The 15,303-nt window shown below is 52.3% G+C and overlaps 1 long non-coding RNA gene across 1 annotated transcript; it reads left to right on the plus strand.

Moving 5' to 3' along the window:
- Window positions 1–587: 587 nt before the first annotated feature.
- LOC140686986 (uncharacterized) lies at window positions 588–2,851 on the plus strand. The gene is made up of 2 exons (XR_012060998.1): window positions 588–1,028; window positions 2,072–2,851. It is a non-coding gene; the product is annotated as an uncharacterized lncRNA (long non-coding RNA).
- The last annotated feature ends 12,452 nt before the right edge of the window (window positions 2,852–15,303 follow it).

Consider the following 15,303-nt stretch of genomic DNA (forward strand, 5'->3'; position numbering starts at 1 on the left):
GGGAAGCCGCGTGTCCACCCGTGGCCTCTCCCCGGCGGCGCCGCCTGCCCCTGGTGCGTTTCTAAGCCGAGCTGCCCTGCGTCTGAGCGGTTGTCACGGCCGCCGGCCACAGCCAGGTCCCCGAGCCAGAGGTGGCGGGTCCAGCTTCGGAGGCAGGAAGCCAGGCAGCGGGTGATGGAGACGCACCGATCTCCCGGGCGCGCAGCGGCGCCCCCGGTGGGCAGCCAGAGCTGGACCCGGCTTCCTGTTGGCAAAGGAAGGAGAAGTCCAGAAAGACCCTCGCCCAGAGGCCCAAACCCTTGGAGGGGGCCCCCCCATCCTTCCAACATGGCCGCCAAGTTCTCTCCCTACAGGGGACCCGAACGAATTCCTTTGCCCCCGGGGAGTTTCATCCCCTCTTGTTCGTCAGATCACCTGGAGAAGCTGGTTTCCACCTGAGCTGGGTTCTCGGGTCCCAGCCAAGGCACCCCCAGGCTGGAGTCTCCCATTCAGCTCCTTGAAGAGTGGCGAGCCTCCTTCCCTTAAGGACATCGCCGGGCGGTGCAGCCACGGGGGGGGGGGGGGGGAGGGGGAGGGCAGGACTTCTCTCTGAAATGGAGGATTTCCAGCACCGAACGCGACCGAGGCTAGACGGCACAGGCTGGTCCCCAGGGGGTCAGCTGCTTCCGCGGAACGAGGCCCCGTTCCCCCTTCTGCTCAGAACTAACCTCACCTCGGAAGAAGCACCGCCTGCTTCTTAAGAATCCTCCTCAGGCCTGAGCGCTGACGGGGTCACCCCGAGGGGCTTGCTGAGGCCTTACTGTCCTGTTTAGTTTAGGGGTGTTTTCACCACTCATCCGTTCAAATCCTCCTCTCTGTCTCCTTTCTGAAGGGGAGCCGGTTCGGGACAGGGGGCACAGCCTGTGTGCTCCAGCCCTCCCCCCTCCCCACTCATCCAGGCAGAAGAATGAGACGGGGGACTTGCTTCCCTCCCCTGCTTTAAGGAGCAAGACTTCCACCCCCCTGGGCTTAGCTGCAGGGAGCACGAGGTGCGGGGGGGACAGTGGGGATCTGCTGGGGGGAGTGGGGGAGCAGCGCCATCTGCAGAGCTGAACTTGGGGAGGGCTTGGGGGCCAGGGGCCCAGGAGGTTCCCAGGCAGCCTCCTGGGAGGCTGGCTCTGATGCCATCCCAGAATTTGGTTCAGAGTCAAAGCAAAGCAATGAATGTGTTAGCTGGAACACAGCCCTGAATTCTCCCCAGGAAATTCTCTGAAAAAGAGATTTAACCTGGGCGGGTTTCAATGAGGTGATGAATTACCCAGCCTCTCTCCAGCCTTTCATATCCACCGTTCCACTTTCCTACCTTGGGGGAGACAAATGGATGCAAAACACCCTTAAATTCCCGGGCGCTTCAGAGTTTCCAAAGGGCCTTTTCTTAACTTGTCTCTGGCCATCTGCTGGGCAGATGGGCGAGATGTCATAACAGGAGCTTGGGTGAAGGTCCCCATCAGACCAATAGAGAAATAGGACACAAATAAGGTCCAATGACTTTTCCCAAGTCCCACAGCCTGGGAAGTGTGGTTTGGACCAGAGCCCGGGTCTCCATCTCCGAGAAGTGGCTACCATACGGGACAGCACAGATAGAACACCTCCAGGGTCACAGAGTCCTGCTGGACAGCGAGCACCGCAGAACAGGGCTGCTCCGGTCACAGCCGGCAGACACAGGCCCTGCCTGTTTTTGTGAAGGATGTTTTAATGGAACACGGCCAAACCCATTCCTTTATACCTGGCCCCGGGCTACCTTCTGCGCTCCAAGCATAGAGTTGAGTCCTTCCCACAAAGTTAAATATTTAATACCTGATTCTTTACCAAAAAAGTGTGCCTACAAACCCTGCTCTAGAAGACTCAATGTCTAGTTCCCCTCAGGACCCCTCAGTGTCATTCACAGGTCCAGAACCATCTCCAACTGCAGAAATCCCCCCTCTGTCCACCCCGGTTATTGGGGTGAACTGGACGCATCTGTCTGAAAAGAAGTGTCGTTTTTCAGTTAAAGGATGACTTTTTTTTCTTCCTTCTGTTCCATTCTTAGCAGCTTTCTTCCTGCTGTGTCTCCACCCACCCCCTCGCCTGTTCTAGCTGCGAAAGACATCTCACCTGCTCTAATGGATCCGTTTCACGGGGTCTTCGGAACGAAATAATCCAGGGACCATACATGCAGTGCACCAGACTGACATTATTTTATGGAGCCTTCCCAGTAATCCTATGGGACAGGGGCTGTTATCAGCTCATTTTATAGGTGGATGCACTTAGGTCTTTCTGAAGCCAAAAGCCTGTGTTCCAACCACGTGCATTACTGTCTCCTGGGGATAACAATGACTTGCTTCCAAAGAGTCAGACTTTTCACTGCGGAAAAATCTGAAACGTCTACAAAGGCAAAGAACACTCACTGAACCGCCGTGAACCCTCACCCAGCTGCAACACCCTCCAGCTCACTGCTGATCCTGGTCTATCTCACAGCCCATCCCCAGTGGGCTCTGGATTCTTTGAGGCAAGTCCTGGGCATTCTGTCATTTAATCTGTAAATATTTCAGTATCCATCTTTTAAGAAAACGTAAGCACAATACCATTATCTCACCTAAAAATACTCACGATGATTTCTTAGCATCATCAAATATCCAGCCAGTGATCGAAGTCCTCTAACTGTTCGAGATACTTTTCTTTTATTGTTTTTAAATGAGAATTAGGGTCAAAAGATGACCCGGACATCGTGATTGGTTGCCCCTTCCCTTCTGTCTCTTCTGATCTGTGCCCCTCCTTTTCTGCGCAATTATTTAGTTAAGTGATCATTTAATTAAATTATTTAATGAAGACATGGAATCACCTGCTGTAAAGAGTTTGCCACCGTCTAGATCTTGATGGTTTCGTCTCCGTGGTGTCATTTAAGGAGTTCCTCTGTCCTCTTTTTTCCTGAAGATTGGAATTGGGTCTAGGGGATTGATGAGCTTCAGGTTTTGGTTGGGGGCAAGGACATTGCATCACGCAGGGCTGCGTCCTTCTGTTGGGACCCAGAATGCTCCATCTGTGTCTTCAGGGGTGAGGCAGTGTCAATGGCCTTTAATGGCCATCACGTGGGTCCATGAATTCATTCGAGGCTGCAAGATGGTCCTATTTGAATTCCACCTTCCTCTTCATTGACTAGCTGGAATACTTCCAGAGGGAGGACCCTCCTCTCATCCACATGCAGTCACCTGGCCGGAGGTGCACATGCTGGGGGAAAGGCAGGATACACGCTTGATTTTTCCCCCTTTATTGATCAATTTTTGAAATGAGTTGGCACCCTGGCATCCTCCAAAGGAGGTCAGTGAGGGGTTTCTTTCCTCTTTAAACATCATGGACTCATGGGTTTAAACATATTTGATGTGTTTCGATCCACTGTGCTAGTTATCTTTAAGGACGCTGAACAGCTGGATGGCGTCTGTTGGACCAACTTCCCCTACATGTTTGGCAGCTTCTAACACGTAGCCATCAGGATTGACAGGGCTGGGGAAAGATAGGGTCCCCTCCTCTTGCCACAGACAGCAGCACCCCACCCGGTCAATCCAAGATCTGCCCACATGCAGATGCACGGTTCATGGACAGAGCAGCAGTAAGCAGAGAATGTGTTAGAACCCAGCCAGGTGGTAGGAAGGAAGGGCCAGGCACCATGCCTGGTGAAGAGTGAGAAACCCGAACCCAGTTTCCACGGGGAGGAGTGTGCCTTGTAAGGATATGTTTGACGCAGACACCGGATCCAAGCCTTCAAACACACCTGCACATCCACAGGCCCCTGCACACCAGCGCACAAGCACAACCACTGCTCCTGGGGGAATACTGCCCGCGGCCGTTTCCCCCGCTGAGCGCGAAGCTGACTAACGCGGTTTGAAAAAGGAGCAGATTCTGCTTCTTCAGGCATCTCTATGTCCATGTAAGTCTCCTTTTCTATCCTCCCATCTCAGACCTGGGACCAGCCGAGCAGGGGCGTTCTGGGCTAACCCGCGATTGTGCAGTCTAAGTGGGCTTTCCTGTGCCACTTCCCAAGCCCGCAGATATCCACTGGCATTCTGCCTATTTTGTTTTCTCAGTCCCTTCTCAGAACAGGGCATTAGAGGTAAATTATTTATACCCCAAGAAACCAAAAGAAAGAGAGAGACCCCCCAAAAAAGCAGTCGCTTCTGGGTGGCTGTCTTGCAGGTGTCTGCCTTTCTCACTAAGAAATATTTTATTCTCTCTTCATTTTTGAAAATTTCATTTGTGTACGGCTGCTGGAGGACAGCGTTACTGATTTCTTTAAAATATTTATACTGAATTACAACATCAGATAGACACATGGATTAGCAGGAGCCGTTCGGAACAATATGCCCACAAAGTTTATTTTTGAATAGAAAGTTGAGAAGGCTGTGTCTACAAACATCAAATGACTCATTCTTTGCTAATTACTGACACCTGCAGCAGAACCGCTCTCCACTAAAACTCAGCATTTCGGTTAATTTCTGCTCCAATTAGTGTGGTAACAAATGCATCGCCTGCTTGATTTAGAAATGCAGAGGCTGCACAACTTCAGGAGCTTTCAATTTGCTTCCTAAATTCTAGCAAAGAAATCAAGAAAAGGCAACGGTTTGGGCTTCACAGCCCAACCCAGGTGGTCAGGGGGTCCCTGACCTACAGGCAGGGTTGCTTGGATACCAGTCAGTCCAATCTCTTAAGCGGAGCCAGTGGGGAGTTTAGGGGTTGGGGTCAGACCATCTTGGGTTCACATTGCTGCCCTACCGTTCACATTCTGTGTGACCTTGGGCAACTCGCTCAGCCCCTCTGAGGCTCAGGACGGGGATAAACAACTGGTCCCATCTCACCGTGATGTTGTTGCGGCGAAGTCCTCGGAACGCGGGAGGTACTCCATGAACATATTCTCCGTGACTGCTCCCGGGATCAGCCCCATCTTTCTGGAACCTTCAGCTCTCCAGGCTTAGCTCCTATTCGAGGTCCCCCTGCTGCAGGCTCCTGCCTCCCGCTAGTCCACGACATAGTTGTCCCATCATCCTCACCTGGCCTTTCTGTTCCCAGGCCCAGCCCCCCAGATGGAGCGCAAAAGAGTGATGGAATCGCCACCCAGGGTCTGGCACCCCCCCGTGCAGGAATAATAATACCACTTCCCTGTTGCAAGGTGCCTGGCCAAGCGCCTTCTGTGCGTTGACTCCGTAAATTGTCGCGACTCCCAAGAGGCAGGTACTGTTGTCCCCCCATTTTGTGGATGAGGAAACCGAGACTTTAGAAAAAAGTAGTCCAAAAACATAGAAACAGACAATTGACAGAGAAGGAAATCAAAATTGCCTATCCAGCTCTGGAAAAGTCACTCCAACTCACAAGCCACCGAGGAAAGGATGGATGTTGTTAAGTTAAGTGGATGATGAGCTACGATTCTTCAGGTACATTAACAAATAATTAAAAGGGCAACAACATCGAAAGCCGGCAAGAATGTGGAAAACCAGGTGCTCGTGTACCTGGCGACAGAGGGTGAAATACAGCAACATTTACAGGAATCAACTTCACAACGCTTAAAGGACTTACCTTTTACATTTTAATAGGTAAGCAGCCTCACTTCTGAGACTGTCCTACACAAATCAGATCAACAGTCACGAAAGTTATGTACCGGGCGGCAGTGGCAGCATTGTTTGAGGTAAGGACAGTGAAGTGTTCCCACAACACTGCAGTGGAGACAAAAAGTGGAAACAGTTCAAGGTTGTTAAAGGATTTTTTTTAACTAAAAATAGAGTTGCCATATGATCCAGCAATCCCCCTCCTGGGCATATGTCTGGGGAAAGACACGTGCACCCCAGTGTCCACAGCAGCACTGGTATATTTATAGAATGAAACACTACTCAGCCATAAAAAAGGAATGAAATAATGCCCTTTGCAGCCACACAGATGGACCTAGAGATCATCACACTAAGTGAAGTAGGTCAGAAAGAGAAAGACAACTACCATATGGTATCACTCGTATGCAGAATCTAAAATATGACACAAATGAACTTATTTGCAAAACAGAAACAGACTCACACACATAGAAGGCAAGCTTATGGTGACCAGTGGGGAAAGGGGTGGGGGAGGGGTAAACTAGGAGTCTGGGATTAGCAGATACAAACTACTATGTATGAAACAGATGAACAACAAGGTCCTACTATACAGCACAGGGAACTGTACTCAGTATCTTATAATAAACTACAGTGGAAAAGAATGTGAAAAAGACTATGTGTGTATATACGTATAACTGAATCACCGTGCTGCACACCAGACATGAATACAATACTGTTAATCAACTGTACTTAAATTTACAAATAAATATAATTTAAAAGGAAAAAAGGGGATTGTTTTTAATTGAGGGGAAGTGGAAACAAACTAAATTTTCATGCATACAGAGTCACTTCGTAAATTGTGGACGGCCATATTATGGGATATCACGAAACAGTTTAAAAGAACAAATGGCAGCTGTACGTGCTCAACGGCTGAGTGAAAAGCCACCCTGAGCTGCTCTTTAAAACGGGTCATAGAGCAACATTTTAGCTGATAGGAAACTATATTCCATTATTTTAAGCAGCGTAATACCATAATGCACGCCCAGCCTGTTTGAAACCCCAGGCAAGTCCCCCAAATTAATAAAACTCTCCCCAACACCCACCTAACAGTCCACCGAGTAATTTTGCGTAACATCAGGCATTTAAAACCCCAATAACCTAATTATTTAACACTTCGTGCACTCACCCGAGGGGGTGTGTGTGCACACTCAACGGTAAGGTTCTCCGCTATTGCAATTAACCTGTGATACCAGCAAATGCAAAATATGTGAAAGACACACAGTGAGTGCAAATAAGACAGCAAAATAATGTGAGCGAGGGAGCGTTTTAATAAGGGTGGTTTACTGATTGAAGAGTCCAGGTGAGGAGGGTGATGGCGCTGTGAGGCCACCCGGCTGCCCTTCAGGGAGGAACCCGTCTCCCCAGCTGCTGGCCATGCTGTGGGCAGACCGCCTTCAGCTGTGAGCCCTTCGGGAACTGCGTCCCCCAAGGCTCTGTCCCTTCCTGGGACAGCTGGTCCGTGCGGGTCACTGGCCTCCTGGTCTGATGGGCAGAGTCAGCCATCTGCTCGCCCCCTCAAGGATGAGCAGGGCGGGCAGGCTTGGGACCAGCTAGTTTGCATCATGTCAGTGGGCCCTGGGGCACAGTGGCTGTCGCTGGTCTTCTGGTACCTGCCCTGGGGGACGGGGGGGGGGACGGGGGCAGGGGGATACAGTGGCCCAGAGTGTGGGAGCCCCTGGAGGAGGGGTGGGGTGGGCTCCGGGTTGGCTGGTTTGCATTTGACAGGCGTGCTCGCAGGGGGAAAGTTTGTTGTCGCTAGGACCCCACCACCCTGGGAGGGGCAGTCCCTGCAGGGTCAGCAAAGTGCCAGCTGTGAAAACATCAGAGCAGAAAATAAAGGACAAGCTAATACACCTGTGCGGTGAACGAGTGCGGCGGAGAGGACAGAGAACCCCACTGGCAGGCACAGGGCAGGCAGGTGCACCATCTAATTTCCCATCCCGTTGCTCCACCTCCAGCCTCCACGGATGCCTTGCGGGCTCCCGGGGCAAGAGAACACGCGCACTGGGGCCTCCTTCTGCTTCACCTGCTGCCCTGCCCCCGGCACCAGCTGCCCTTGACCTCCGCCTCTCCCCAGGTAGGGTTCCCTGAGGTGGATCCGGCTGCGGCATGCAGGCTCTTTACTGAGAAGGGGGCTCACGCTGGGGAGCAGAGGGGAGGAAGCGGGCGTTGGGGGGCGGGCAGAGGCGCTGGGTGCAGCTTCATCCAGGCCTCCTCCTGCCCTGAGGAGGGCTCTGGGGTCAGACGGCCCCTCGGCGGGGCTGGGGTTGCCCTCCCAGCGGGGCCGGGAGAGAGGCATGGGCCTGCCGAGGAGGGATGTGGGAGGCGCATCTGTGTGCAGAGACAGAGCGTGGCTCGGAGGGAGGCTGGGAGGCCGCGCATGCGGAGTCTGGCGAGTTAGGATCAGGAGCACCTTGGTCGTGGAGGGCCTTCTGGGCCTTCTGGGTTTAGAACCGCTGATGGCGGGTTAAGCAGGGCTGGTGGAAGTTTCGGATAATCTGCTCTGCTGTCCTGGGAGGACTGCCCGGAATCCACACCTGGCTCCGTTTTTGTCCAGTGACTCAATGGACGGGTGCAGGTTGGAGCCTTGCAGTCGGGGGTCGGGTAGGGGACAGAGTCTGGAGATGTTTGAAACGCTGCTGGAGGACCTGGCGACTGTTGGGAACGCGTCGTGCTGGGGGGGGCGGCAGGCTGAGGGAGGCTGGCAGGGGGTGCCCTGCTGTGCCCGCAGGTGGGTTCGTGTCCAGGCGTCTACCTGGAATGGAGCTCTAGGGCAGCGCTGGCCAAGGGAGGAGTCGCCAGCCTGCAAGACAAAGGCGTCCTGAACGGAGCCAGGGCGACATTTCTAAGTGCTGCACTGTGATTTTCCTTTTTTCGCGTGATACACGTGTCTGGTTTTGGTCTCAAGGTGATGCTGGCCTCTTAGAATGAGTTCAGAAGCGCTCCTTCCTCTGCGCTTCTTGGGAAGAGTTTTACAAGGATCAGTGTTAACTCTTCTCTAAATGTTTGGTGGAACTCACCTGTGAAGCCTTCAGGTCCTGGGCTTCTGTTGGAAGCAATAGGCCAATATCACTGATGAACACAGATGCAAAAATCCTCAACAAAATACTAGCAAAACAAATCCAACAGTATGTTAATAGGATCATCGTGGGATTTATCCCAGGAATGCGAGGATTTTTCAACATCTGCAAATCAACATGATACATCACATTAACACACCGAAGAAAAAAACCATATGACCATCTCAAAAGGTGCAGCAAAAGCTTTTGATAAAATTTAACATCCATTTACGATAAAAACTGTGCAGAAAGCAGGCACAGAGGGAACACACCTCAACATAATGAAGGCCACATGGGACACACCCACAGTTAATATCACACTCTGGTGAAAAACTGGAAGCATTTCCTCAGAGTGCTGCACTGAGGCTCATCCCCGCAGGCCAAGCTCACCAACCGGCTTCCCTGCTCCTCCCTCGGGTTCTCTGCCCTCCCTTCCTTTTGTGTCTTCCTTCCCTCCCTAAGGTACCATTTTGAGCATCAGGGTACTGGGCAGCCTACCATGGCTTAAGATAACCTGGCAAAAATTCTATGGGACATAAAATTCATTAGCAATACCTAGTTGTGCCTTAATTGTTCAGAAAGCTGTTTCCATTCAACCCCAAACTAGGGTGAGATGCTGGGTGGAGATCTACGTAGACGTCTGCCAGTATGAGTTGAAAGGCTTCAGGAAGATAGTTTATCCTCTCCGAGGCTGTTCCCTGGGCTCCAAAGTGCAGCAGACGCCAGACCACAGGCTGCAACAAGGACCCGTGAGACCTCCCTGTGAAGGTCATTCTTGGCCTTCTTGAAGCAGCTCTTATTTTTGGCCTTGGAGGTATGAAATACTCAGTCCTCACCGGAGCAGGATGCCTCCTTGTCATCTCTCTCTTCCTTGTCCCCTGCCTCTCTGCTCCTCAGTGGATGTGACCTGGGGCAGCCGTTTCAGAACCAGAACACAGCACCTTCCCCTTCTCCCACCCCTGTTGCCACGTGGCCCCATGCTGCTCCCCATAACCTGCATCCTGCCTCTGCATTTTGCAACAGCGTTCTTAGTAGATGATTACGAAGCAGAATGTGGTCCTTTCCAGGAGCGACGTTGCTCAGGATAAGTCGCAGCGAGGCTCCCTTCTCGTTCCTCCTCCCGTGTGGCGTGTGCTTTGCCATCTGAGAGACCGGTGCTGGACGGCTAACTGCATTAATGTAGATGACTATGCTACGTGCTCCCTATTGTCATGATTGTTCCCGCTTTTAATTTCTGAATTTCTGATTGCTGCCCACGTTGCTGCCCCAGTCCTTGAACGTGAAGATTTCCACTGCACCCAGTAGCCTTGCTGCATGAGAAACGAATGACATGGGTGAAACTGTACAGACTTTGTGAACGCCTGATGGGAATGGAGCAACAGCGCTGACTGTCGAAGCTGGAGGGGCATTGCCCGGGAAGAGACACCAGCCTGTTCACTCACAACGCTTCCAAAGGCAGGTGATCGTCAAGGTTTGGGGCAACTCACATCACCTCTGATTATAACAGCGTTCCTTACGGCGGTACCCTGATTATTACGTGCAAGATGCTTGTTTATCAAAAGGGCTGAGGGGGCACCAAAGAATTCTTCAGGCACACGCTTTCCTCTGCATTGCTGGTCCGGCTCCCCAGCCCCCAGAGGCAGAGGGAATCAGAAGCCATAACAATCAAATGCTTGACCTCTCTGTGCCTGCCTCATTCCCTTCGTCACATGCCATCAATATACATCTTGCTCCCAGGCCATAAGGTGATGTTAGTGACCTGTTGGCTTTAGAGGGGTGAGCCGGGGAGCCAGGAAGTCATTCATGGGCCAAAGATGACAGGTGACCGGGCTCTCACAGCGCGTGGTCCCGAGACCACCAGCCGGGCATCACCCGGGAGCTTGTTAGACATGCAGCGCCCCCTAACCTGGGGCATCAGAAACCACCCCTGTGGCGATTTACTGAGGCTCACAGGTGGTGAGCATGCCGAAGCTCGAGAAGCACTGGTTCAGGAAAGAACTTCATCTCAAGAGTGAAACCAGAGAGACGTAAGAGCTCTTGTGCAAAAGGAGGTCCCGGGACGTTAAGTTGTGGCCAGCTTTTAGAGCATCGCAGCAGCAAGGACCCAGGGGGAGCTGGGGGTCTCCTGTTGACAGTTCGGAACATTTCAATTAAGTGAACAGGCACACTCTGTTTATTGCGTTTTGCAGACGTTGTTTCTTTTCCCCACAACTTCGAGGTCTGTGGCAACCCTGCGTCCACCAAGACTATCGGTGCCGCTCTTCCAGCAGCATTTGCTCACCCCCTGTGTCTGTGTCACACCCTGAGATTCTCACCATATGTCTAACTTCTCCATATTACTCTGTTATGATGACCTGTGGTCAGTCACCTCTGAGGTACTATGATGACGTGCTGAGGGCTCAGATGATGGTCAACACTTTTCCGCAAGAAAGTGTTTCTTAACTCAGGCAGGTGCACTGCTGTTTTCGGCAGGATGTTACGGCACACGCAACGGCCACAGTGAACCGGAGACGTAACTCTTCTACCGCCTGGCAAACCAGAAGCTTGTGCGACTCCCCTTCTTGTGGTGCTCTGACAGCAAACCGGTGTTCTCTCCGAGGCCTGCCCGTGATTTGTTTCTCAGCGATTTTGACCCAGTAGGGTTTCAGCAATTACTTTTTCAGGGGGTGAATATGAACCAGAAAGCAGCACCCAGGTGGTTTTCTCTGTCTCAGACCAGGTCAGCTTAGAGTCCCAAACCATGGAACGCCTACCTGGCAATCTGGGGTTCTGATGCAGTGAAGAGGTGGGGGAACAGAAGAGGAAAGAAAAGAGAAGAGAAAGATGGCAGGAAGCAAAAAGTCAGAGTAAAACCTGCTCTTATTGTGGGGAAAGCACTCCAATTCTGGCCCCTGGTTGGAAAGAATCGTTTGTTCACAAGAGTTTTAATCTTTTTTTTTAGAGTGGTTCAGTACCAGGGAGCCCCAAGGCTAGGACTTCATAAATATGCTTTCCTAACTGGGAAAGCAGGGTTGTTACTCCTGACCTGTGCCAGTGCAGGGTGCCAAGGACAGGTATCCCCCAGAGATAAACGTGCTTGTGGAAGGCGGCAGGCAGACCCAGGGCGATGTCCGCGTCCTGTGGCTGCCGCAGCAGAACACCACAAAGCAGCGGAGACGTACTCTCCCCCAGCTCTGGAGGCTGGGAGCCTGAGATCAGGGTGCCGGCAGGGCTGGGCCCCCTCGGAAGCCCGGGGGAGGATACTTCCTGCCTCTTCCCGCTGCTGCCGGCTCCCGGCCATCCTTGGCTGTCCTTGGCCATCCCATCTCTGCCTCCGTCTTCACATGGCATTTCTCCTCTGTTCATGTGGCTTGTGTGTAGGGACCCCTGTCATTAGATTTAGGGCCAACCCCTAACCCAGTGTGACTGCACCTCAACTTAAATGCTCACGTCTGCAAAGAGCTTATTTCCAAATAAGCTCACATTCCAAGGTTCTGGGTGGACGTGAACTCTGGGGAGGGGGGGACACAATTCAACGCATGCCAAAAGGAAGGCAGCTGAGAGCTTGGCAGGAACCGCAGACGGGCACTGGGAGGCCTGCATTCTCCCGGCCGGGCACCTTCCAAGGCCTTGGTTCCCGTGTCTATAAAAAAAGGTGCCTTCAAGACTTTGAATGTCTTCAATTCTGAGGTGGCAGGGAGCCCACTGAGGACAGATGACAGGGGGCCTGCGAGGCGAAGGAACCGAGTCCTCTCTCCTTGTGCGCTCACGTGTGGGGGCACAGTCCTGAGTTTTGGTGGAATCACCAAATCAGTCTTCTTAGGACCCTGGGGTAGGTCCCTTGCCTCCCTGCTTCCATCTCCTGCTTTTAAAATTAAGCTAATAGCTCGGAGCTTGGGCGCACGAATGTCGCGAAGAACTGGTATTTAAAGGAAATGCTTCTCAGGCATGTTGAGAAGAGGAGGCACTACAGGAATGCTAACGAGGAGGTGACCCATCAAGGTTTCTCAGAGTCTAAATCCGGCAAGAGAGAGAGGAGGTGGGGTTCGGCGGGGGAGAGAACGAGCTATTTTTAATTCCTAGCCAAGAAATGATGTTTTAAAATCCACACTAATGTTATGAGCTCAGCCTGTTCGAACAATGAATTCTGTTTCCGTAATCGTCCTGTCCACGGTTAGGCTCAGAGAGCGAGCAAATCGTGGCGATTTCTAATCTAAATCTGCCCACGTTTCCAGGTTGCAGAGCGGGGTGGGGGGTGCTGCGGCAGCCCCCGGCGGTGGGAGAGCGTGGCCCCCCTGGGACCAAGCCATATGACTCATAATTAATATTTAACACTGCTTTTAAGAGTCAGTGACAAGCCCCTCAATCAGCACATATGATCAAAGGTGAGGCACCGAAGAAATGCATTATCGATCGATTTGCTTGGTGCCCTCTCTTCCCCATCTGTGTCGCTGGGTATATGTAGATCAATATTGCCTACAAGGTCCAGATTTTTTTTTAAAGGTCTCCTGGATGCAACTCTAAAGGCCGGGGTTCAGGAGTTGGAGGCAAGAAACGTTGGCAAGAAATTCATTCATTTTAGGAGAGTGTTCTGTCTCCTTCTGCTACCAGACCGGCTAAAAACAACTTGCTCTTAACTGAAGAGGATCGTATAAATTCAGTATGTTGTTTCTACGTGGTTTTAATTTTTTCAAAATGTTTAAAACATGGAAAAGCGCAGAGCTGATAGGGCAGATTCCCAGGTGCCCACCGCCCCAAATTAACAAATGCCATTTTCTGTCCTTGGGGTGTTTTTTGAAATATACAGTGAAGGAAACATCACAGATCAAGTTCAGTCCCTTCTGATCCTACAGGCAGGGGCTCCCCTCTCCCCCGCCTCTGCTGGACGGTGGGTCCTGGGCGCTTCTGCCCTCCTGTCGCGCATCCGTGAACGTTCTGTAACGCTGTGCGGGCTGCTTTCGGGTTCCTAGGACTTGCGTTCTGTCACTCACTGTTACGTTGTTGTTAACTACCCGTGTTGCTCTATATACACCTTGTTTGTTTGTTACACTTGCTTATGGGAGTCTACCCAGTGAACGCACCGGGCTTAGTCGTCTTTCTCCTGTTGATGGACTTCTGAGCTGTATCTCTTTTGCAGTGTTTCTCTTTCCACGCCCCCTGGTGTGCGGGCACCCGTGGGAATTCGGCGCCTGATCACGTGCATTTTTGGCCTTGCTGGGAGCTGCCACGTGGCTCTCCAGGAAGGCCGGATGGATGTGAGCTCCACCAACAGGGCAGGAGACTTGCTTTCCCCTCACATTCTCTCCAGCATTGACGAGTGTCCAACTTTTCTTCCTTACTCTAAACAATCTGACAGGTCGGGGAGGGGAGGGGACGTTCACATGGTTGTTGTCACCATGCCATCCTTGGGCTCTCTCTGTTGGAGGTATGAAAACGCAGCCAAGCTACAAAACCAAAGTGGGAACCAGACTGAAGGGACCTGAAACTGGAGGGTCTGCCTCCTCCAGTCTCCAGAAGCCTCAGCACCAGGACTGCCGTCCCCACCACCCCACCTACCAATTCAGTAAAACCCAGTACCACAGATGCATAAGCACTCTGAGTGTGAGCGATGGTGTTGCCGGGGCCTGGGTCCACGTGCTGGCTCTAGGACCTCCTTTAGACAACTGGCTTCACTGAACCTCAGCTTCCTCAGCCGGCACGAGTGGACGGTAATGCCCGTGGGTCCCACGAGGACTAAAGGAGACAGTGTTTGTGAGGGACTTAACACATCGCGCGGCCCGCGGTGCTCAGAGAAGGCTCGCGGAGGCTGTTCATAGCAGTGGTGTGCTGCGGGGTTGAGTCCGGACTCTGGAGACACCGTCTGGGTTTCTTTCCTGACTTGGCTGCTTGCTTGTGTCTGCCTCGGTTTTCTCACCTGTAAAACGGGGTTGCTACTCATAGCAGTCACGAAGGTCAAGAAAGATCGTTCATGGAAAAGACTCAGCGCACACCTAGTAAGTGCTCCGTGAGTCACCGCTCACAGTCCCAACAGCAAACTAGACGACGCGCAGCTGCCCTGGGATGCGGGCAGCTTCTGCTCAGAACCTTGGCCTGGAAGGCCACCAAACTGTGACGATTTCACGAGTAATACAGCTCATTTGAAGCCTTCTAGGAGCCCCACTGACTCTGGCCCCTGGGTGGGGCTGGCCTGCACAGTGGGAAGTGCCCCAGGGACCCAGGGGTCCTTCCACGCCCTGCCTGGTCCTGGGGCATAAGGGCGGGGCTGGCCTCCAAAGGCCACGGCAGGCTTCCAGGGAAGGAAGAGAGGGAGCCTGAAATGACAGAGGGGAGCCCCCCGAGGGGAAGCTGCCTTGTGCACGGCCCAGGAGGAAAGCACACCAGGCCAGCGGGGGCGGAAACGCCCGCAGGGAGCAACCTTAGTTCTCCCCTCCGGAGATTTCCCCTGCCAGCACTCTGAGTGATGGTGAATCACTCATTTCTGACGTGGTTTATTTTTCAAGGCATTTTTATAAGAAGCATCCAGCCATCTCATTTCAAACATCATTTAAATGAAGGGGGTAAAAAACCCTGCAATGTTTATTATTAATTAAACAGGATTACAGGAGCGACTTGGTGGA

The sequence above is a fragment of the Vicugna pacos genome, chromosome 18, assembly GCF_048564905.1.
Source record: "Vicugna pacos chromosome 18, VicPac4, whole genome shotgun sequence".
Classification (NCBI taxonomy): Eukaryota; Metazoa; Chordata; class Mammalia; order Artiodactyla; family Camelidae; genus Vicugna; species Vicugna pacos.